This window comes from Lepeophtheirus salmonis, chromosome 6, assembly GCF_016086655.4.
Source record: "Lepeophtheirus salmonis chromosome 6, UVic_Lsal_1.4, whole genome shotgun sequence".
Taxonomy (NCBI): domain Eukaryota; kingdom Metazoa; phylum Arthropoda; class Copepoda; order Siphonostomatoida; family Caligidae; genus Lepeophtheirus; species Lepeophtheirus salmonis.
The window spans coordinates 47,799,437-47,821,408 of NC_052136.2; the positions used below are offsets into that span (position 1 = coordinate 47,799,437).

At 28.4% G+C, this 21,972-nt stretch overlaps 1 protein-coding gene across 1 annotated transcript in view; it reads right to left on the bottom strand.

The window, feature by feature from the left end:
* LOC121120744 (uncharacterized) overlaps positions 1 to 21,700 on the bottom strand; it is a 62,412-nt gene extending 40,712 nt beyond the window's left edge. Inside the window, exon 1 of the mRNA XM_071889623.1 lies at positions 21,615 to 21,700. The gene's annotated coding sequence lies outside the window, so the exon portion shown is untranslated. The remainder of the gene's footprint in view (positions 1 to 21,614) is intronic.
* Between the last annotated feature and the right edge of the window lie 272 nt (positions 21,701 to 21,972).

The window sequence follows — 21,972 nt, forward strand, 5'->3', positions numbered from 1 at the left end:
GTGTTTAATTCTGATTGCTCATCAACTATTTGTTTTCTAGTTGCACACAACTGTATAGCTCATTCCCATGTTTAGTTAGGGATTAAACTCTCTAAAGTCTTCACCTCCTGTTGGAAGTTGATTTTCTGTTTTCAAAAAATTGATGCTTTCCTTACATTTGTATGTTGAAATTATGTACGCTTTTCCTTCATTTTCTACTCCGGTTATGTCGTTTATAAAAACCTTCAAAATCTTCGATAGTTATTGCTGCTGACTGCATAACTTGAGCAAATTATCTGGCTAATGAGCCAATTTACTTAAAATGTTTTACTTTTATAAAGTTCCGGCAAAAATGTTATTTAAAAATATTTTATACTAATTAATGATCTTTTATATCAAAACATGATTTTTTTTAAACGAAAAAAAAGACAGTTGATTTTAAAAGGAAGGCACTATATTCGCCATTTTGCAATTAACTGGCCATGTATATTTCATTTTTGGCTATTTATTAACACTAGCTCATTATAATTATTTATTTTTGGATGGTTTTAGAAATATGGAATTTAATCCCCGTACTATTCATATGTATTTGTTTTATTTCCTTTTATTTAAATAAAAATCATCTACCAACTATGTCTAGTAAATTGAATTCCAAAATTAATTGCAAACGAGTAGACTTATTTCCACAGTTTCCTTATTATTCAATATCTATATTCATTTACTGGGATAAGTAAAAGTGAAATAGTTTTTTTTTTTTTGTATATAATTGCTTAAAAATAGCATGAACCATTTTCATACGAACAATATACATTTATACAAAAAAATTCAGGCTATATGTCAAAATTAGTATTATAAATCAATTACTAGAGCCTCTATATGATTTTACAAATTTATAATCTATTGTCTTCCTGATTATAAAATTCAGTATCCTTGTTATCGATCAATTCCCTGTAAAGAAGTCACACAATAACTTAAGCAAAAAGAATAAACATGCAATGTTGTAGCATGAGAAAACTTTAGATTTAACATCCATAAGACAAATTATATAAGGTATATATAAGTGTTTAATGAGGATGTGGCGTTACATTCTATTTTTCTGTCACCTTATGTTAAAGGAAATGACTTTATCAATGTCAAGACCCTTTCGTCAATCCTTTGTCATGTTTTCCTTTTTGAAGCTAGGAAAAAATCAGTAAATTTCATTATTTGCATTGTATTTTGCATTATCCGTGCCAGAAAAATTTAAAATAGCTAAATAATGGCAACCAAAAAGATTAATGGGTATAAAGACTATATAAAAGGTTATTCATCTGAACGTTCATAAGCCTAGAAAAATAAAGTGAAAGCTACTGTGACTTTATTTATTAAACGATTTTATTATAATTTCTTATAAATTCAACATTATAGCATAAATTTGACATTGAATCATATAATCGCTGTTAAATGGACCACAATTTCAGAACGTACCGGAAACGTCCTACAGCCTTCCCGAATGTCCCACAAAGTAAAGATTGGAATGTTCTCCTTATCCCTGCTCTCCAGAATCTTGAGGTCCAGTGGTGACCTTCATTGAAAAGCCTTTCAATATTGCCCTCTAAAGTTTCCAAAAATATATATATTTTTTTACAACTATTTTGTAAAGAAAGTTATTGTATCTTAATAAATATAGACACAATATGAATAGACTCACTCAAAAATATATTCACAGGAAAATTACATTTAAATTATGATCTCAAGAATAAAAAGAAATCAACCGATTTTAAGTTGTAATAATATATTGTTGTTTGATGTACCATGAAAAAATTACATTTGTAAAACATTAACAAGAAAAGTCAAGAAAGGAAATGGACGAATAACAAATGATCAAAAATTTAATTATAAAATGTCTCAAGAAAGAATCATTTCACGTATGTAGTTCAAATCAAATTGAAACAAGGTTATTGATCGATATATCAGAAATTATTACATATCTAAAATCAAATATCATTGCAACTGTATAATAAAATTTGTCAAAATGTTTCAAATATACGTTGTGAGTTTGGAAAAGACTTAGACAGAAGCCAAAATTATTTTTGTTGTTATTAAACAAGCCACATTCATACTTAAAATGATCACTTTCATATTATTTTATTTCAAAATTAGTGACCACTCTAATAACCATATAGTGCTTACATTTACTTATGATTTGTATGCACTTAAGATATGATATTCTTACAGAATATAAAAAAGACAAAAAAACTTCATATATTAAAGCATACATTTTTCGTAGCGGCTGAATGCTTTCATATTATAAAGTTTAATTAAAAAGTTTCAAATTTAAATAAATCTTTTTGTTGTTTACCCTTAAATTTTGTTTTAGTATTTCATGGATATATGAAAAATAGTTTTTTCATATAACAAAACAAAAGTTATGTCTTTAAAACTCATTATACAAAGTATAGGGGATTGCTTGCGTAAGTTTGTCAATTACTAATCATTGTTTTTAATAATAAAGACTTGCGGCCCTAACAAGAAGTCGTTAAATTGTTTTCAGTCAACTATTCATAAAAAAAAAATAGGATTCATCTACACCTTATTTGCGACTTAAATGTGGAACTAGAAAAGGAGATATAAGCGAATCGCTCATCCTAAACTAAGCTCATCCTAAACAAAATTATATGGTAATGTAAGTTAGTAGATTTAATTAAGGCTATATCTCAAAGGAGGGGCTACATTCTTCAAGAGTCGATCATGTTGTCGCCTCACCTTCTTTTTTGTCTGGCAAGTATCGTCTTGAATCTAGTTCATATTAAAAAAATGAAATTGTATTCCACAGTGTCTTGGGAAATCGAAGTTTTAAAATCCCAATATGGATTATTGAAGAAGAGGGGTTTTAAATAACCATGAAAATATACTTGTCAGCTCTTTTGAATCAAATGTTTCTGCCAAGCAAGTAACTTGAAAGTTTAACAGGATTATTAAATTATCATCAAGTAAATACGTTAAATATACAAAGGCTGCAGGAATGCAGTTTCAAAAGATGTTAATGATATTCTACAGAATGGGTCCCCTTTATTAATTAGCTACACAACAAATATAATTAAAAAAACTTCTTGAATATCAGCAGTTTCAAAAGATTGAGGCTCTTTCCAAAGAAATTTGAACGATCCAAGATATGATTACAATACAAGACTTAAGTATGTAAAATTTTATTACCCTCTGCTAAGGGTAGATAAGTTTCATCAAAGCACTATATCTTGGCATTCATAGATGTTGGTACTCCTTCTCTTGGAGCATAACGCAAAAAAAAGTATATTAGGTATGATTGTGGAAAGATGTTTGACTCAAGCATCCATGCATTTGCAAAATATCCAGCATTAATTGTTCTTCGATACTTTTACAGTTGAATATTGATTTGTTTTAATTTGAATAGTTACCTTTCCAATTAATTGTTTGCTAACATTCTTTTTCGAGTGCCCTAAGGGAAAGAAAAGTGCACCCAAAAAACTAGGGATGTCTGATTGGCTTTAGTTTGTACTAAAGTACACATAGTCAGCTGCGTCACTTCTGGGCGTCTAATAAGCTTTCACTACCTGAGAAAAAAATCAATTGCTTCTGTAGAAAGATACACACCCTTATCTATAGGATTCCCCATTACAGACATTGTTAAGTTTTTTCCACAATGGTCAAGTAAGTTTTACTCAACCCTAGAATGATTAGTAAGTCGGTACCTGACGATGGTAAGAACATGACAGATATAGTTATCAGTTACTAGTTCCCCATCTAGTTCCATTTTACTATCAAAAATTGGACAGAATTATTTACATATAACGTAGATTAGAACCTGAGTATGGATTTGTAGGCTCATAACTTACTTATTTAGTCAAAAAATTGAATATCTTGTTCGATTAAGGAACATTGATACTTTATTACTAATTAGTAACTAGTTAGATTAATAAACAAGCACAATAGATCCAAATTATTTTAAGTGCTTTGCCACTATTATATTTAAGATATTGGAAAAAGTTTCGTTCGTAACCGAAAAAACCTATGTTCCCAAAATATATTAATAAACATTAGTACTGCATTTGGTAATCCATTTAGGCCACGTTTATATATACATATTTTGAAATAGATATTTAAGCTAAGTAAAAATTGAGTTTTATATATTTTGTTCAAGTTTCTGTAATAAAGTTAATAGAATACATAATAAACCTTATAATGGAGTTGAATGTACAAAAATTAATTTAAAAAATAAGGAAAATTAATTCAAATGAAGAGTATTTTGGGATTCTGCTTCGTAGAAAACTGATGAATGTATGTACATATATAATATGATATGTTCTTTTAAAAAAAGAATTATAAATGAGTATCTTTCATATTATTTAATCTAAGTGTTGAATATGTACTTCAATAAATATACAAAAATATAAGTGAATAAAACAATTTGTTTATGGTTGTAGACTGTACAGATTAGACTGTTCTGTTCTTTTAAAAAAAAAATCTTCTCCAAAAAGACTTTTTATGCTGGGGACAATAAAAAGACTCACTTTTGTAAAGTTTGAACCCTCTTAAGCTGTTTTGACGTGGTACAGAGTACTTCAGCTAGATTTTTTTCGGCTAATATGTCCCATTTTTAGATTTCATAAATAGTACCCAACATAAAGTTATGAGTTGAAAATAGTATTTTATAATTTGGTTTATCATGAAAATGTTGTAAGCCTTGTTTTTAATCATTTAAAAGGTCAAAAATTTGTTGAAATGATTTGGAATTTCCATATTTTATAAAAGATAAGAAACTTTCTTTTTTTTTAACAACTATAACTTCATTCGTAGATAAACTTTAAAGTATTAATTATCTTTATTGACATAAAACATGCAAGCCCCTTGAAAAAAACCTGACCAAACTAAAATGGGTATTTTTTCAAAATGTATTTTCAGAGTAACAAACAAAACTGGCAAATGTCATGATCATTAAAGCCATACTTAATGCAACAGACAAATAACATTTTAATTTTATGTAGCACAGTTTTAAGGTCATATAAAAGGTCAAGGGTCACAAAAAAAGTCAATTTTTTCGAAACTTTTATTTTAGCGTGTGTAATAGGGTATCCATTTTATAGGGTAACTTGTTAATTCGATTTTCTGTTATATTGTAATGAAAATATTATTTTTTTAAAGTTTGAGTCTTCAAAGGGCGTTTTTTGACCTGTTTAGCTAAAATTGAATTTGATTTTAACACCGCTTGATCCGAATACAGGACAGTCTACCTACTTATATTAAAATTAACACCCACAATATTTTGTAAATATTGTTGGCTTTCTCATCTATGAATGTAAGTAATATTGCCTAATGAAAAACCCATATAGAAGTTAGAACCCAAAAAATTCCATTTTCCGTATACATATCAAAGTATGCGCGTTAATAGAAAATGTTATAAAGCTTTATTCATTAAAAAAAACACATTATTTCAAATTTTTTTTAATGAATATTGTACATTTCTCAAGAGGAATCCTTTGCTCTATATTTATTATTACGCTGAAATGGAATGATGCCTTTTTTGGTTTCAACTTTCAAAATGAATTTAACTTTACAAGGTATGTATATAAAACTTATATTTAAAGCAATATTCAAATTAAGACCAACAAAACAATTGATTAATAAAGTTTGTTTTCAGTTATTCAATTTATTCCAATGTACATTAGTAAAACTTTTAGTCTTATTAAACGATAACCTCATTAAATTTTTGTAGGTATGTATAAAAACAAGTAAACTGTGCCCTAATGCTTCTCTTACGTTGACTTATGGAATCGTTCAACATTGCTTTCCTTTGAGGACATAATTTTTCAATACTCATGAAAGAAAGGAAATAATACTGTGAGTTTGCAGGGTAGTTATAAGTGTAAGCTTTTGCTGGAGTCAAAGTAGAATTGCAAATCAACTTTGGAGTAATTCCTCCCTATATCATTGCAAGATCCATCATTCAACCAGTAGTGGGATTAAGAAATCGATATATTGTCTACAGCCTTTTTGATATATATTTTACCTTTTTTATGTTGCTGTTACTTTTCAAAGATATGGGATTTTTTTAAAATAGGATATTAATTTTAAAACCAAAAAGTAAAAAGTTGAGAAGAATAGGCGCATCCTTGCAATCAAATATAAATATTTAATAGTAAATAAATATGGTTTTAAATTAAGACAAAGAATGGCTGCATTATCATTTTGCCGCCTTCTCTTTTAATGTGATTTAATTAATTTAATATATACAGAAATTTTCCTTCATAAAAAAATGTCTTCTTACTTCTTTTATTTTTGTCAAATATTTTTTTGAAATTTTACAATCAAAGTATTTCATTTTAATCCATAAACTTACAAAAATAATTTTATTTCAATTTGCCCCTTTCTTTATATTTATTTGTTCAGAACTAAATATTTATGTGCATAAATATATTTATTTCTAAACCATTTCAATAATTCGACATCATATATAATTGATCCACATTTGTATTTTACATATGTGGTTTGTCAGGACAAAACCAATTTCAAACAAAAAACAAGAAAGTGAGATATTTTAAATAAATCGTTTTGTCTAAAATAAATATTCCTAATGATTTGTTCTGAAATTTTTTATACTTATATTAGTAATAAGAAATATAGCCAAGACACTCACAATAAGAAGATAATGTTTTTTCCTTCATGTTGGTTATTGGCTTAAAATTGTCAGCTACCACACATTTATAATTGAAAGGTCTTGGAAGTGTTTTATTTATTACTTTCTGCTCTTAATTTATTATATTTAGCAAACAATAACAATATATTTTTCATTATAGTGATGTCAAATGAGACTTCTTGTCCATGCAAAGGTTTACTTTTTAAGAAGCACTAAAATTAAGTTAAATGTTAAATTATTTCTTAATAAATATTTTTTTTAAATTATTACTATTGAATTTATATATAGATTTATTAACCTTTTCTTATTTTAAATTTGACCCCTTTATATTAATGAGACGCAACACAACTTTTGCAACAACAACCCCTCAAACTGTTTCAATTTTGATAGTTATCGATTAATAAAACAAAATTAAAATAAAGACCTAACAATAGACAGTCTTAATGCGAAAATTACTGTTCAAATCAATTTCATAAACATTGGAAATATAAATTTGTACTTGATTATATCTTTAATTAATTGAGTAGTATCATTTTAATGAATTACTGTGTGTGTATAATAATATATTTTGAAAATAAGTTAAAAGGGCTTTCCCTCTTAATTTTAATTAAAATATAAATATATATATATATTTATGTTGTTTCTGTACTATATATATAGCTATTTAGAGAAATATAATAGTTTGAAATTGAGATTTTGCTAATGTTAAAGTTATTTTAAGCAAATTTTAATATTTTTGCCATTCATTCTGGAACATTATTTGCAGTATGATAATACCCAAACATACTTTTGAGACAGCTTAGTGATTTTGTAGGTCTGTCAGAGAACGTATTTCTCTAAGATCACCAAATAGTCATTCGTTGTTAATTAGCAACCTCTATCAAATCATATTTTTTTTTTCAACATATTTTATTTGGTTTAAATATTATATAGAACATACATATATAAATAAACCGGAGCAATTGCGTAAAAAGTACATAAATAACCATTATAGTTTATACTTAATGCTCCGGGGTAGAATTTCAACTAATATTCTAAAAATTAATCTTAAAAAAACAATGTTAAATTTGCAAATTAACAATTATGGTAAATATTTGTTAAATTTCATAATACCCTTTTTAAAATACTTTGATGAAAGGTACCGTATTTCTTCCTTCCCCTGCAAAATTCCATGACTCACATCCTGATTTAGGAATTTGCATTAAGAGGGAGACAACGCGGGTTGAAGCTGCCAAGATGATACCTCTCAACTCACGCTTCCGAATAGGCTGATAGTTAGTTAGTCAGCTGACGATGAGGGCCTTAAAATTAAGAATTGAAAAATGATATCGTTGAAGTGCCGTTATATAGCAAGGCACGTACGGGGTTAAAAAACGTTTCGGAAGAAACTTTTTATAGATCTAAGAATATGCTACGTGAAATAGTTTGGAAAGCTATGCAGAAGTCTATTCCTACTTTCCACTGTGTCAGTTGCAGCTTGAATATTGTGTGAAACATCGAAAATTTTCCTATTCTTTAAAAATATTTTTTGTTCAATTCCGATTTTTTTGTTGAGGATTGGTTACAACTGTATAGCCAATACTCCAGAGAGAATCTTATATGACTAATTGTGAACAGTAATTGGTATCGAATGGTAATAGTTTGTCCCATCTCCCTTTTTCGGAAAAAATGCAATTCTTCCTTTTTTTTGTGATTTGGGTAATCGTCCAAACTTTTCCATGGACCGTCGAATTTTTAAAAGATACGGAACGACTTCATCGTTAAAATACGAATAGACTTTACACGAAACTCCATCTGGACTACAGGCTTTATCATCCTTAAAATATATAGATATATTTCCCTTGAAAAGGGGAAATTACCTCTCTTTTCAGAAAGTAGCCTCTTTTTGTGCCTACAATGTTTTGGAAATGGGAATGAAAGTAGTCCAACACATTTATTGGTTTAATCATAACTTTTCCTTCATGAATATGTTTTTTTACACTGGGGGGAGAAAATCTGTCTTTCTTAAAAATTTTTCTTAAGTCTTCCGTATCTGCAAATACGTGCATGCAAAAATTGATCCATTATTGAGAACATTATCCACTTGACTGGTGTATTACATTGTTTCCTTCTTATTTTCTAAAAAGAGGTTTGGATAGTGTTAATCAAATTTATGGAGATCAACATTTAATCTCCCATTAGCAGGAACGGAGTTTAATCCTTTATTTGGTCATTAAACATTGCTTGAAAAAAGGAAGTAGACCTTTTATTCGACCCATAGGCATTTATTAGACTGAAACTCATCCCATTTATAGAAATTGGAATTTTAGGCCAGTCACTTTTGTAGGAGAACTCATTAACAAAGGAAATTTTTTTGATTTTCTTTGAAATAAGAGTAAAGACTCCTCTATTGGATCTATTTCCACTAAAGAAACAATGCAGTCTGTAAGGTAAGTAAATTGAATAGTTATTCGAGCAAGAAGATGAGATCTCTGATTTAATATTCTGAAGACATACGATGTCAGGATCCATTGACATGAAGTGATTCATGACTGCATGTATATATCTTCTATCTTTCCCCCTCTTCTATTTAAAGAAATGATTCTATTGATGCCCATATTCAATTTGTGCTCCTTGGAAATTTTATTAGGAAAAAAGTCCACAATTAAGGTCTGTACTTTTTTGTTTGATAGCTTCCTTTTATAATAATGTAAAAAAAAATATCAAGATAACAGGAGTGGTCCACCAACTATCAAAAAACATCAGACTCAGAGCTCTTTGACTGTTTCTTCTCTTTTACAGGGGAAAGATCTGTATCTGGCTTACTTCTTGTTCCAACAGAGGAAGCACGAGTACGACTTTCCAGAATTGTATGGACGTCCAAATGAGGTTGGTTTGTGTTTTTGGCTTTCTACTTTCTCCATCATTCGTCTTATAATTTTCTAAAAGAGAACACTCGTTTCCCTTATCCGAACAATCGCTATGTACATGTTCTACATCATCATTTGCTGGATCATTGTTTACTCCCGAAGACTTCACTTCATCTTTTTTCTTCTACAATTTGGGTCTCACTATCCTTACCCTTCAATTTGTTTTGGGATAGAAGATCTTCATCAATTCTGGAACACTTATCTTTATTCTTGTCTTCGACCAATTGAGCCTCTTTATTCTTTCAATTTGTACTTGTGATGGAAGACATTCTTGCATGGCCTTTTTCAGAGTCCTTTCATATTCAAAAGTTTTAAGTCGTTTTTCCACACAATAATGCTTCAAAGGACCAAAATTAAAGCATCTTTGACATTGAAGTTTCACTCCAGAAAACTTCAGCTTAGTTAAATTTTCTTGCACTGGTAAAATTTGAGGTATAGACAAAGGATCAGCTACAATTTCCACGATGTAGTCACTGTCAGGCAAAATCTCCCTATAACTTCTATATTTTCCCTCCACTTTGTCATCAATGGGTTATTTTGGGGGAGGGGGGGATAGTGATATATATTTCCCCAAATTGCTTTACCCATTCAAACACATTTGCCTCATTTACTCTTTTGAAAGTATTGATAAGCGTTACCACCAAATTTTTCTTTTTATTAATACTAACATTGTCAATTCCTTTTATGTTCAAAGTGACATTTTCGATTGAACAGTCCATATTTTCATGACATTGTGTTTTTTAAGTCATCAATTCGACCCCTAACGTCTATAGGGAATCTAGTATAAAAACAAGGTTGACCAAGGCTAAATCTAGGATTAACTCCTGCAATTTCGTACTCATGAAAACCATATTTCATTGTTATATCGTAAATATCAATGTGTTTAACATTATCTCCTCTAAAGCTTAAACCTTCCGCCTTTTCTATTGTGAGCACAAAAGTCTCCCATTTAAAGTTATTAACCAGGTTCACACGAACCGCTTTTATTTTCCTTCAAGACATTTGAGAAACATCTTCCATGAAAAGGGGAGATTTATCAGGAGGTTTAATGGGCGTATTTTTTTAAATGTTTCGACTATCTCTTTATAATTCAATAAATGAAGTTATATAATATGTACCGGGCCGTGCAGAATTATTTACCTATTTTTGTTCAGAACATATCGCGGACAATAATGACATTATAATGACTTGAGAAACAATTTATTCATACATTTTTAGAATATTAAAATAGTTTGTGATCAAATTTAATCAATGTAGCCACCATTTGACTCAATGACACTGGTCAGGCGACGTCTGAAGCTGCCACAGACTTGCTGGATGTAATCGGCGTGCATGGAGGCCCAAGCCTTGTTGACAGCAGCCTTTAAGGCATTTATGTTCTTGTGCCGTTTTTTGCAGGCCTTGGTCTCCACGTGCGCCTAGATAGGGAAGTCTAGTGGGTTCAGATCTGGGCTCTGAGTGGGCCAGTAGTCCTTGGCCAAAAGTTCATGTTGTCCTTGAGCCACTGCTGAGCTTTCTCGGAAGCGTGGGCGGGTGCTCCATCTTGTTGAAAAACCCAAGGAGAGTTGCCGACTATGGATTTGATCCACGGAAGGACCTTGGACGCCAGAATCTTCACATAATCCTCCGCTGAGCCAGTGGGGAACCATACCGGCTTCATGGCCTTCCCGTTGGATCTCCAAACATTTTCAAAGCTCACAACACGTTCATTTTGCCTGTTGAAAACAGGATCGACCGTAAAAGTTTTCTCAGCTGAAAAAATGATGATGCGTCCAGATGAGCTCTTGATATCATTCAAGATTTTCTTGGCACGCTCAAGTCTGACTTCTCGCTGACGTTCAGTTAGCAGAGGACGTTCAGTACACCTCAGGGACTTTCCTCCAGCCCTTTTCAATGCCCTTGAAACAGTTGATGTCGACGTTCCCATCTTTCTGGCCATGTCGGCAATGGACCTGTTGGGAGTCCTCTTGAACACTGCCTTCACTTGCTTTGTTGAGACAGTGGGCTTCCTGCCAGCCCCAGGGGAATGCTTGAGATCACCGCCAGCCTCCAAGGCTTGGAAACGTTGTAAATTGTCTTCAACGAGGCCCCAACCTGTTCCTTAATGTTGTTATGAGGCACTCCCACTCGGAGGAGGACTGCAATTTCGATCCTCTTTGTTTCCTGATTAGACATGGTCTCACGTTTGGAAGTTGTTACTCTCTCACAGGAAGAATTTTTGTTTATTTTACAGTAAAAATTTGAAACAATCCGATTGGTTGCCACAAAACCTCTTAAAAAGTATATTTACATCATCGGTAAATAATTTTGCACGGCCCGGTATATATTAAATTAAACACCTTTGTCCTACGGATCTCAGGAGACAATCTTCGGCTCTCAGAAACTGACCTCCAATACACTGTATCCCAAATATAATGACGAAAAAAGCACGTTTAGGACTTAAAACACTTTTTACACACCTAAAATGCCAATATATGCTGGGACTTTACTATATCCGAATTTAATTTACACAACACAAAAAGACGTCTGGACAAAATACATAACACACACTTTTTTTTCCGGATTGTTGCTTTTTATGTACAATCCATAGCGTTATTACTGATGTAGGATCTTTTGTATTAAATATTGTGTGAATTTTATTAGGACTACGTTTGACCTGATTATTTTTGCCAAATTGTAACTAAATCGATATAGAATGTATTCTCATCAAAGAAAGATAAACAAAATTTCTAGAAGTATGATGCTGTATAATATTAATAATCATACACTACGTTAGAAACGGATTTTCCTGTGTTTTTGAGAGAAGAAATGTTTGGTTAAATATCTGATATACTATAACATTCAACTTTTATTAAATTGTTCACTTCGGTGATACACAAAACGTTTCTAAAGCAAATTCAACATAGGCATTCTTGCATTTTTATAAAGTCCATTTTTTTACAGGTTATATATTTTTTATCAATTGTTATTTTCTTTAATTTTCATTGATATTGTTTTACAATATGTAAAATGGCTCGAAATCAAAATTCTGCTCTAAAAATATTATTTAAAAAAAGGTTCTAACGTCAAACCTATTATGGTTATGTTTTTAATGGTCCTTTTCATTTTCCATAGCTTAATTAACCTAAAATAAATGTAAGTTTTAGTTGGTAGGCGAAAATGTTTATGCACTAGGTATATAATGATATATATTCATGGCAGGGTGACATAGACCCCGGTCTCCTCACATAACTCAGTCACTAACCTTGATAATTCATATATAATAAGAGTAAATTAATTTTTAATAAGTCAAACGTTAGTCATTATCTTAGTTTAAAACTACTTCACTGACTTAGGTAATTCATCTTATTTACGATCATTTTTACCATTTCAAACAAGATTTTTTAATTTGCAGGGTCACAAGATTTTTTCTCAAAGTATTCAAAATCAAATAAATTAATTTCCAATTACTTTCATAGCTAATAAATAACAACGAACTTAAAAAAAAAATCAACATACGGCCCTATATAAAAAACATTTTTTTTGACTAACAGACAACCACTTCATTTATAACAAAAAAAACCATGAAATTCTCAGATTGATTATCGCTGCATGTTAGTATTGTATATCCTTAAAATTTTAATAAATCAAATTTTTTCAAAAAAAAAAAAATAATACAGTTGATAGATAATAAGTATTAAGTTTTAGAAAAGAAAAAAAAATGATGAAAGAATAAGACAAAGAATCTTTGACGATATGAAAGTTGAGCGAATAACTGTTCAACCGTCGGCGCTTGAATATTATTTCTCCTGCAAAACTCATAGTCTCTTTTAAATAAAACCTTATGTACAGAAGAGTTTATAACTAGTTTTTATTCCTTAATTTCCCAGGCAAAGCTGTGTAGACCTACTCCAGTTTTTATTAAATAAATAAAGGTGATGTTTCTGCCCGGCAAGTTTTACTCACGTCAAACTTTTCACAAAGGGAATAATTCCATGGCCAAACTTTCCAAAATTGAGCTTTTTTAGTTCCATTATTATATAACTGAGTCACTTATTAACCCAAAAAATTGTCATTTGCACATTTATAGATATGTAAAGAAAAATTTTAGACCAAATTTTTCAAAAGATGAGAGAAAAGCCTATGTTAAATCTTATTTGAAGTTTATGTATTGTATATAAATAGGTATGATATATGTATTTACATAAATTTGCAGGTCAATTTTTCAAAGTAAATATAAACATATGATGGATTACATTAGTGACATTAGAGACCGCAATAATGTTAATATTATGTGAGATGTAAAGAAACTAAAAAAATCAGTTTTTACTATCAAATTACGGATTTTTTCGTAATAGGCTATGAAACTAAAATATGGAACAAATATATATATAAATATATTACATTGTATTTTATGACACATTTATCAATAAAATATTCTGATCCCATTTGTAATTGTGAATCAATTACAAATATATTATTCATAAGAATCATGAAAATCATTTTTTTTTTCAAAAATGTACGGGACCTTGTGTCTTTTTAACGGGAGGCACTCACAAAAAATCAGATAACAGTACATAATATTGGTGTTCCCTCTGCTTTTTTTACCGATAAGTTTATTTTTCCTCTTATTAGACATGCCAAGCTACACAATGTGCCCGTTCCTTGGTTTGTAAATTAATTCTGAAGTGTACTCTGCGTTGTCAAGGTGGGATGTATGGATTAGGGAATTAAATCTATCTAGTAATGAGATGTATGTATAAGATTATGTCTTCGACTTCCCAAATAGCTGATGGAAGAAAATTAAACGCTCAATTTCAAATATCCACAGGAATTTTGTTTTTCAAGACGCCATGTAAAGATTGTGATAAATTATTCAACAAAATCCGATACGGTCGGTTTGTTGGAATGACCACAATTACATATTCTTAGATTTGTGTAAACCTATGGAGGAGGGGGTGATATATAATAATAACGGTGATAATTCTATTCGACGTGTCATCAAAAAATAAAGAAGTAATCCTAAAGCCAGGTTGATAGGGAAGGCTTTATTAATTATGTTGAGAGCTACCTAGCAAAGAATATAACTGAAAGAGAACCTGTGGTACCAGAGGATATTCGTACTATTTTAATTTTGGAGGTGGCAAGATATGGTGCGTTCGAATGAAGATCCCTAGGATGTTTGATGGTGCTCGGGACTGGGCTTGGGATATCATTCATCAACAGTATCAAGAACTTTTTCTGAAGTTGCAGAAAATACTAAAACTTTTAGAAAGAGCAAAAAAAAAAAAAAAAGAGCTAGTTGTTAGTTTAAAAGTAAATTCGCTTTTAATATTATTTATAATTATATTTTTGTAAATACATCTTCACCATATAATTTTAAGTAATTCTAATTTTTATAAATTATTTGCAGTTTAAATAAATGTTAATAAAAAAGTTTATTTATTTAGTCACACGTAAAGTAACAACAAATCCTCCTTTCCCTAATAAAACTATTTATAAAATGATACATAATTATAAATTGATTTTGAAGACCACATCAAACCAAAAATTACTATCATAAATAAATTAAAAATTATTATAATTATGATATTTCATTGAACAACAAACTGAACAAAATATGTCTAAGAAATACTGGAGTGTCAGAAGTAAAAAAAAAAAAGTAGTATTTATTAATTTCATGATATTTTTTATAATCTCACTTTTTTTCAAAAATTTCATTTATTCAATCATAAAGTTTTTATCAAAATTGAATTCATTTTTTGTTTTAACAATGATTGTTTCATTCACTTTTTCAATTTTTGCTCCATAGTCTTACTCATAAATTTTTAAATTGTTAATTTGTGGTGTATAATATTTCTTTTGCCAAGTCAATCAATGGTGGAAAATATGGGAAAAAATATAAAATATGTTATTTTTTATTAACTTTGTTTATAAGGACACTTAAAAAAAAAAATTAAACAAATATAATTTAATGGCTTTCGTAAAATTTTTTCATTGTTTGAATATTTTTTGCTTTTTTTTATACAGATTTAAGTTAAAGTTTCTAGTTTGAAAAATATATATTATGTCATCAGAAACACATAAAATATTCAACTTTAGGAAACTGAAAAATATCATGAATATATTTGTTCGGTATCGCAATCTGAAAAAAAAACTTTTATGTCCAAAAATAAAATATTTTTGGGATTGTTCCTCGATACATGGATGTGTAAAATTTTGTTGGATAAATTATTTTAATATTAGCGTTAATTAGTCAATCCATATTATAACTTAAAAGAAAAATAACAAATAGAACCCTCTGTTTTAGAATGGGATCTTTGTAAGTATCCCATAAAAACCTAGTGTATTTATTTTTGTTCTAAAAAAGTTTTTACTCCTGATTAACAGTAATTTTCTAATTTATTTTCATATTTCCGTATGTAGCTTTTTCTTAATTATTCCAAGCGTGAGACATGCAGACAAAAAGTATTGTGAGATATTGCTGCATAGTAATTGTTTCATCCACTCTTAATAAATTGGTTATTAGCTCTTTCGTATAAAATCTGATACTTCACAATTTTTTATTTAAATATTGTTAATCCTTTTTATTGGTATTAGCCAATTTTTGAGTAATAAAAAAACAGTAATCCACCTAAAAATATACTTATTGTTTGTCTTAAATTTTATGTTGATTTCAAATATGGAATTTCATTTCAAAACATTTAATTGTAATTACTGCATTTAAAAAAAATGTTTAGTCATTAAATGTTAATGCACATTGCATTGAGTACCTATAATAATTAATATTAGGAACATACCTATGTATTTATTATAAAAAATTAGTAATTATACTATTTTTTTAACTCATCATGTTCTTTGGTTTTCAATTGATAATTTAATAGTTCATAAACCCGTTTCCAAATTTACGCAGGATTCAACCATGGACTTCAATACTTTGTGTGTGAAAATGTATAAATAGTAATGTTTAGCCTGGTAGAAAGATCAATCTTGAATATTTTGTCTGAAAAACCATTCAAGCTCTATAACTTCATACGTATCGTATTTGGCTCAAAAGTTTTGGAGTGCTCTATTTGAGTAGTTTGACAATTTTGAGATCAAAAACTTTAGGTATGTGGTTACAAGTATATAATCTATTGATCATTAAATAGAAAAAATTTTAAGTTCTTACTTATGACTTTCCAGTGTTGCAAACTTATTGACTCATCAAAAAGTACAAATATTACTTGTTTTTTGAAAAATGACAAATCCAATATCAGAGTTGTTATATGAAGAAAATTGTCTATTTCTGTATATAAACATGAGCAACAACAGTCATTCAGTTACTTTTAAAGGAAATTGGAAAATGAAAATTTTCAATATTGACAGATTATCATTAATAAAAAAAATATTAAAATGGAGAATAATTCTTATTTTTCAAAAACAGCAAATAATGAGCATGCATTCATCTTGTAAGTTATAAAGGGTAATCATACATTTTTTCTTCCTTATGTTTATAAAGCCCATTAAAGTATTTATGTTAGGATTGGAAAACAATATAATGGGGAGTAAAGGAGAAATCCTTACAAAAATGTTAATAATGTACATACTCTATACACGAAACATGCACTCTTTTTTTTTTCTTTCCTTGTTTAGGCCAACTAACAGCTATTATTTAATAGTAGCATAGTAACGAAACGAAAAAGGGAATTAAGTTAAAACAATTGTGCATTGAATGTCTTCATGAATTAAAATATTTAAAGTTGGTAATTATTATTTGATAATATAAAATAAATAGATCCACCAAAAAAAATATTTTAATTCCTTGATACTCAATACAAATTTGTTATAATTTAATTCTGTCTTTCATTTCATAGCCATTCTATTTTAAAAATTGAACTTATTTCGACTAACTACGAGGGGAGGGAAAAAATCATGTTGGATGTATGCAAGAGTGACCCTAAGTTAAACTAGACATCTTGTTTTTCATGTTGACATATATTCCATTTTTGGACAATATTACCTCAAATCTGGATTTTTATACTAAAAGTCTCATAATGGGATTTATGTAGGCTAGTCCAAACGTAACTGTTTACCTATTTTCATGTACAATAATTATTGTTACAAGTTTGTAGACAAAGACTCTTTGTACATAGTACACATTACGTAAATCAACATTCAAAGTATTCAAGGGAAATATGAAAAAATAATAGATTTATGTATGTATGAGTATATATGTACAAAAATCATAATGAATGACCCATAATCAAAATATGTATCCCTGCATTATTATCCATAACTGTAATAATTCTAAATTTTTTTCGTAAAAAAACTTTTTCCGATTTATTCTGAAGTCTTAAAAACCCTGGCATCATTAAAAAAATGAAGCTAGTTTTATACTTCTTGATGTAGAAAGTTACCGAGTCCTCATCAACCTTGAATTTTTTTATGAATATGAGGGTTTGCTGGTAAGGCTATATATATCTCTGTTATTCATCTCAACATTCTCTTCACATACACTGCTGTGATTTCAAGTTTCAATTCCTTTTTCCATATTCCTTTTGTGGCAAGTCTTTTCATTGATGGTTTCTTCATTGTTGATATTTTCCATGAATGGACTATTTTTATTAGTTTTAAGTATAATGCACCTCGTGTAGTCTTTGTAACCTTTTGGCTGTTGATTACATTTAGTGGTTCCATGTCCATAAAAATCAATTTGAACGTTGCTTGATTGTGTTTGCAAATTCTATATGAAAGGTCCTACTTTTTTTATAAACGAATGTGAGAAGGTTTTTAGTGTTCCAAGGAATTCAAACAAAACTACTCATGATTAATACACCAAAACTGACATACGTTTAAACATAGGTGTCTCAATATATAAAATAACATATAATTGATTAACAGATTACTTCGTTGAATAATGATTTACAGTTATGTTTTTAAATGTTGAAAAATGATGATATTCAGTAGCTTGCCAAATATTCAAAACTCAATTTTGATTAATCCTTATAAATTATGAAATATAGTTTGATATCTTGGATATAAACAAATCGTCTAAAATTTGGTATTAAAACAAGTGTCATAACCAAAATTGGGATATTAATGTCGATTGGGTACATAAGGGTAAAAAAAAAGATGTATTTTTCGAATCAAACAAAATAATGTTAGAAAAAAAAATTATTTACACTATGCAGCAATTTCAGTATTTGGAACATCTGACGGCTAAAAGGTATAATTTCGATTCAAATCCATATTTTAGCGTGAAACAGCAATATAGATAGAAATTAAAAGTGATTACAATTAATTAAAAACATTCAAGTATTCAAAATATAATCGTTTTATTAAGTTATCTTACATACAGTTCATACAAAACGTCTTTAATCATACAAAAATCAAGTGAAATGAAGGATCATAGACACAAAGAGGCTATTTTTTTGTATGTTTTATCAATTGATTTTTTCAGTTTAACTTCTAATTTTCATATGGAATATTCAATAAATATGCAATAAAGAAGGTTGCCTGAAAGGGTCTGGAATTAAATATAAATAATTCTATTCGTTGCTTTAACATGGTAATTAAATATATGGGATATGAAATAAACTTCAATTGGGGATAATCTTCTTATCTCTTAAATAGTAATTACTTTTTACAATTAGACAAATAATTGACTGATAAATTTCACAGTGAAACATTATTAAACATAACTTTACATTACTTATTTATTGAATAATTTATAAGAAAATTAAAAGTTAATCTGAAAGAAAAATAATATAACAAAAAATTTTATTTTTGGGAAAATATCTAAAGTTTTATTTAAATCTTATTTTTTATTTTTATATATAATATAAAGCTATTAAAAAATATTAACTTCAAATTAACTTTATTTTTATACAATTCGACACATTTTGTCGGAACTGTATGCAAGATAACATAATAAATATTTAACATTTCGAATACTGGAATGTTTTATCAATTGACGTTACGTTTAATATATTTATATGGTAATTTCATTTCTAAATGTGACTGTAAATCGAAAATCTGCCCTAAAACATTATTTTAAAAAGCTTTAAAGTACAAAACTTTTGTATTTAAGATTTTAAAGGTCCATTTCCGGTTCTATGGCTTAAATAACATTCAATAAATGATAGTTTCATCCAGCGGGTGAAAATACTGTTGCATAATGTAATTATATATATTCACGAAAGGGGCCAAAGACTCCTTACTCATCTATAATTACATCAAATACCTTGATAATTGCTATTGAATAAGGATATTTTTTTTTATAAAGCCAAATTATTATCATTTTTTCTATAACAATTTATATATAGACTTGGAAAATACATTTTACTTACATTATTTTTACAAATTTAAAGCAAATCACTTAATTTGTAGGCTTACACAATTTTTCTGTAATGTATTCAATATCAAAAAATAAATAATTGGCCAAAAATTTAACTGAATATTTACACACCAACAAATTTTATAAAATCAACGTATATGCGTTTTGTAATTGTGAAAATATTGGATATTTATTTATAAATATATAGTTATATATGAAATATGTATTTGATTTCTAAAGATTTTTTTGTATTAATAGATTGGTGTAGTCAAATACATTTTTTTAGTTTTTTCCTCTCATCTCCAAATACAAAATAACATAAAATCAAATGCAATTATATACATCAGTAGCAAAAGAAAAAAATATATAAGAAAATCAAACTAGATGGTCTATATTTTTTTTACTTTACATAATTAAGGTATCAAAGAAAAGACCAAACTTTAAAATACAAGTAAAAGTCGAGTTTTTATAATGTTATTTATTATTTTATATATTTGACTGATATTAATTGAAAAATTTAAAAATAATAGATATTTATATAGTTGAATATAGAAATATAATTCTGTTTTTTAGTATTCCTTTAATTGGATAGATGGAATTGAACTGATTAAGTATAAGTAAACATTATAATATTACATTTACTCCGTATAACCTAGGAATCTTGTGTGAAGGCAATATACATAAAGTATATTTTTTCTCTATAGGAATGACTGGGGAGACCTACGCACATGGAGTTCAGAAGAATTATTTCTCCCAAACACGTTGTCCATAAGCTACGTCGATTCCACATTTTTACTTTAAGATTAAGAAATGCTGTTCCTTTTCAAATAATTAACTTGAATAATGAAGTTTAGTTCTGGTACGAACCAAATAAATATGTACTTTAAAAATGCTATTATGTCATATATGAGAAACTGGAACTACTGGAATGGGCAAAATACATCAATCATTACCAAGTATTGCCATACGACATACTATCAGCATATGCTATGGCCCAATTTAAAAACTAGTATATTTGTGTCATAATAGGGATATAACTACCAATGACAGTAGTCTTAAAATACCTTAACCAAATTTACTTTAAATTATCTAATATTTTTTGGTAAGTAATTATATTAAGTGGTATATGTAGTAATGAAAAAATTCAGAGTAGTCACAGTCACTGGATAATATACATAGTTTTTTGAAGTAAAAATATATATTTTTTTATTTAAACCATATATTTTTAGTTTGCTCATATCATAGAAAGATAATTTTTGGAATTTACTGTGAAAAAATAAAGATCTTGTTTATATTCCTTTATAAAAGGATCTCGAGAAGTAGAAAATGTCTACGCATAATCCTTTTCTCTTTGAAGGGCTCGTTAAATTATATTTAGAGAAAGTAGAGAATATTTTTCGGTGCACTAGGTTGGAATATTTTGGAATAAAATTCATTCTATTTAAAATAAATCTAGGTTACAATTCTTCTAATCGTTGCATTAAACAGACAGTTATGACAGATGATACATAGGAGATACCAGTTAGTTAATAATGTATCTTTCTTCAAAAATAGATTTTGAATATATTTTTTTACAATCCATTGCTATTACTACAAACAAAAAATTTATTATCGATAAAAATCTTAAAATTAACATTTAAAATAAAAAATTTAAACTTTTCTAGTAGGTATTCAGAGTCAATCTTGTAACTAATTAAAAACTAAATAACATGTTTTTATCAACTGTGATTTAAAAATAATGTCATAAAAATAAGTCTATATTTTAAAACATACTTACACTATAACGATTTTCTTTTGCAAAATTATGTTAGCACTCATACAATTGTAACAGGGTCCTTCACCCTCAATGTTATTGTATCAACTAATAATATTTTTCCTCAAAAGAGAGAAGACATACATTTTATGAAGGAGTCTTTGAATCTTCCTCCACCCCTCTCCCTGCTCTATTGTTGGAGTACCATTGGTTTAAAGATGCTCTTGCTTTCATTTCGCAAGAAAATATAGGGGAAAATGTATATTTAACAGTGTTTGATACTTCTGTTAGATTTCTATAATGGAGGTATATATGTTAACAATAATTAATAATGATATAAATAAATTTTTAATATTTTTGTCGATGTACATTCAATTTTGTC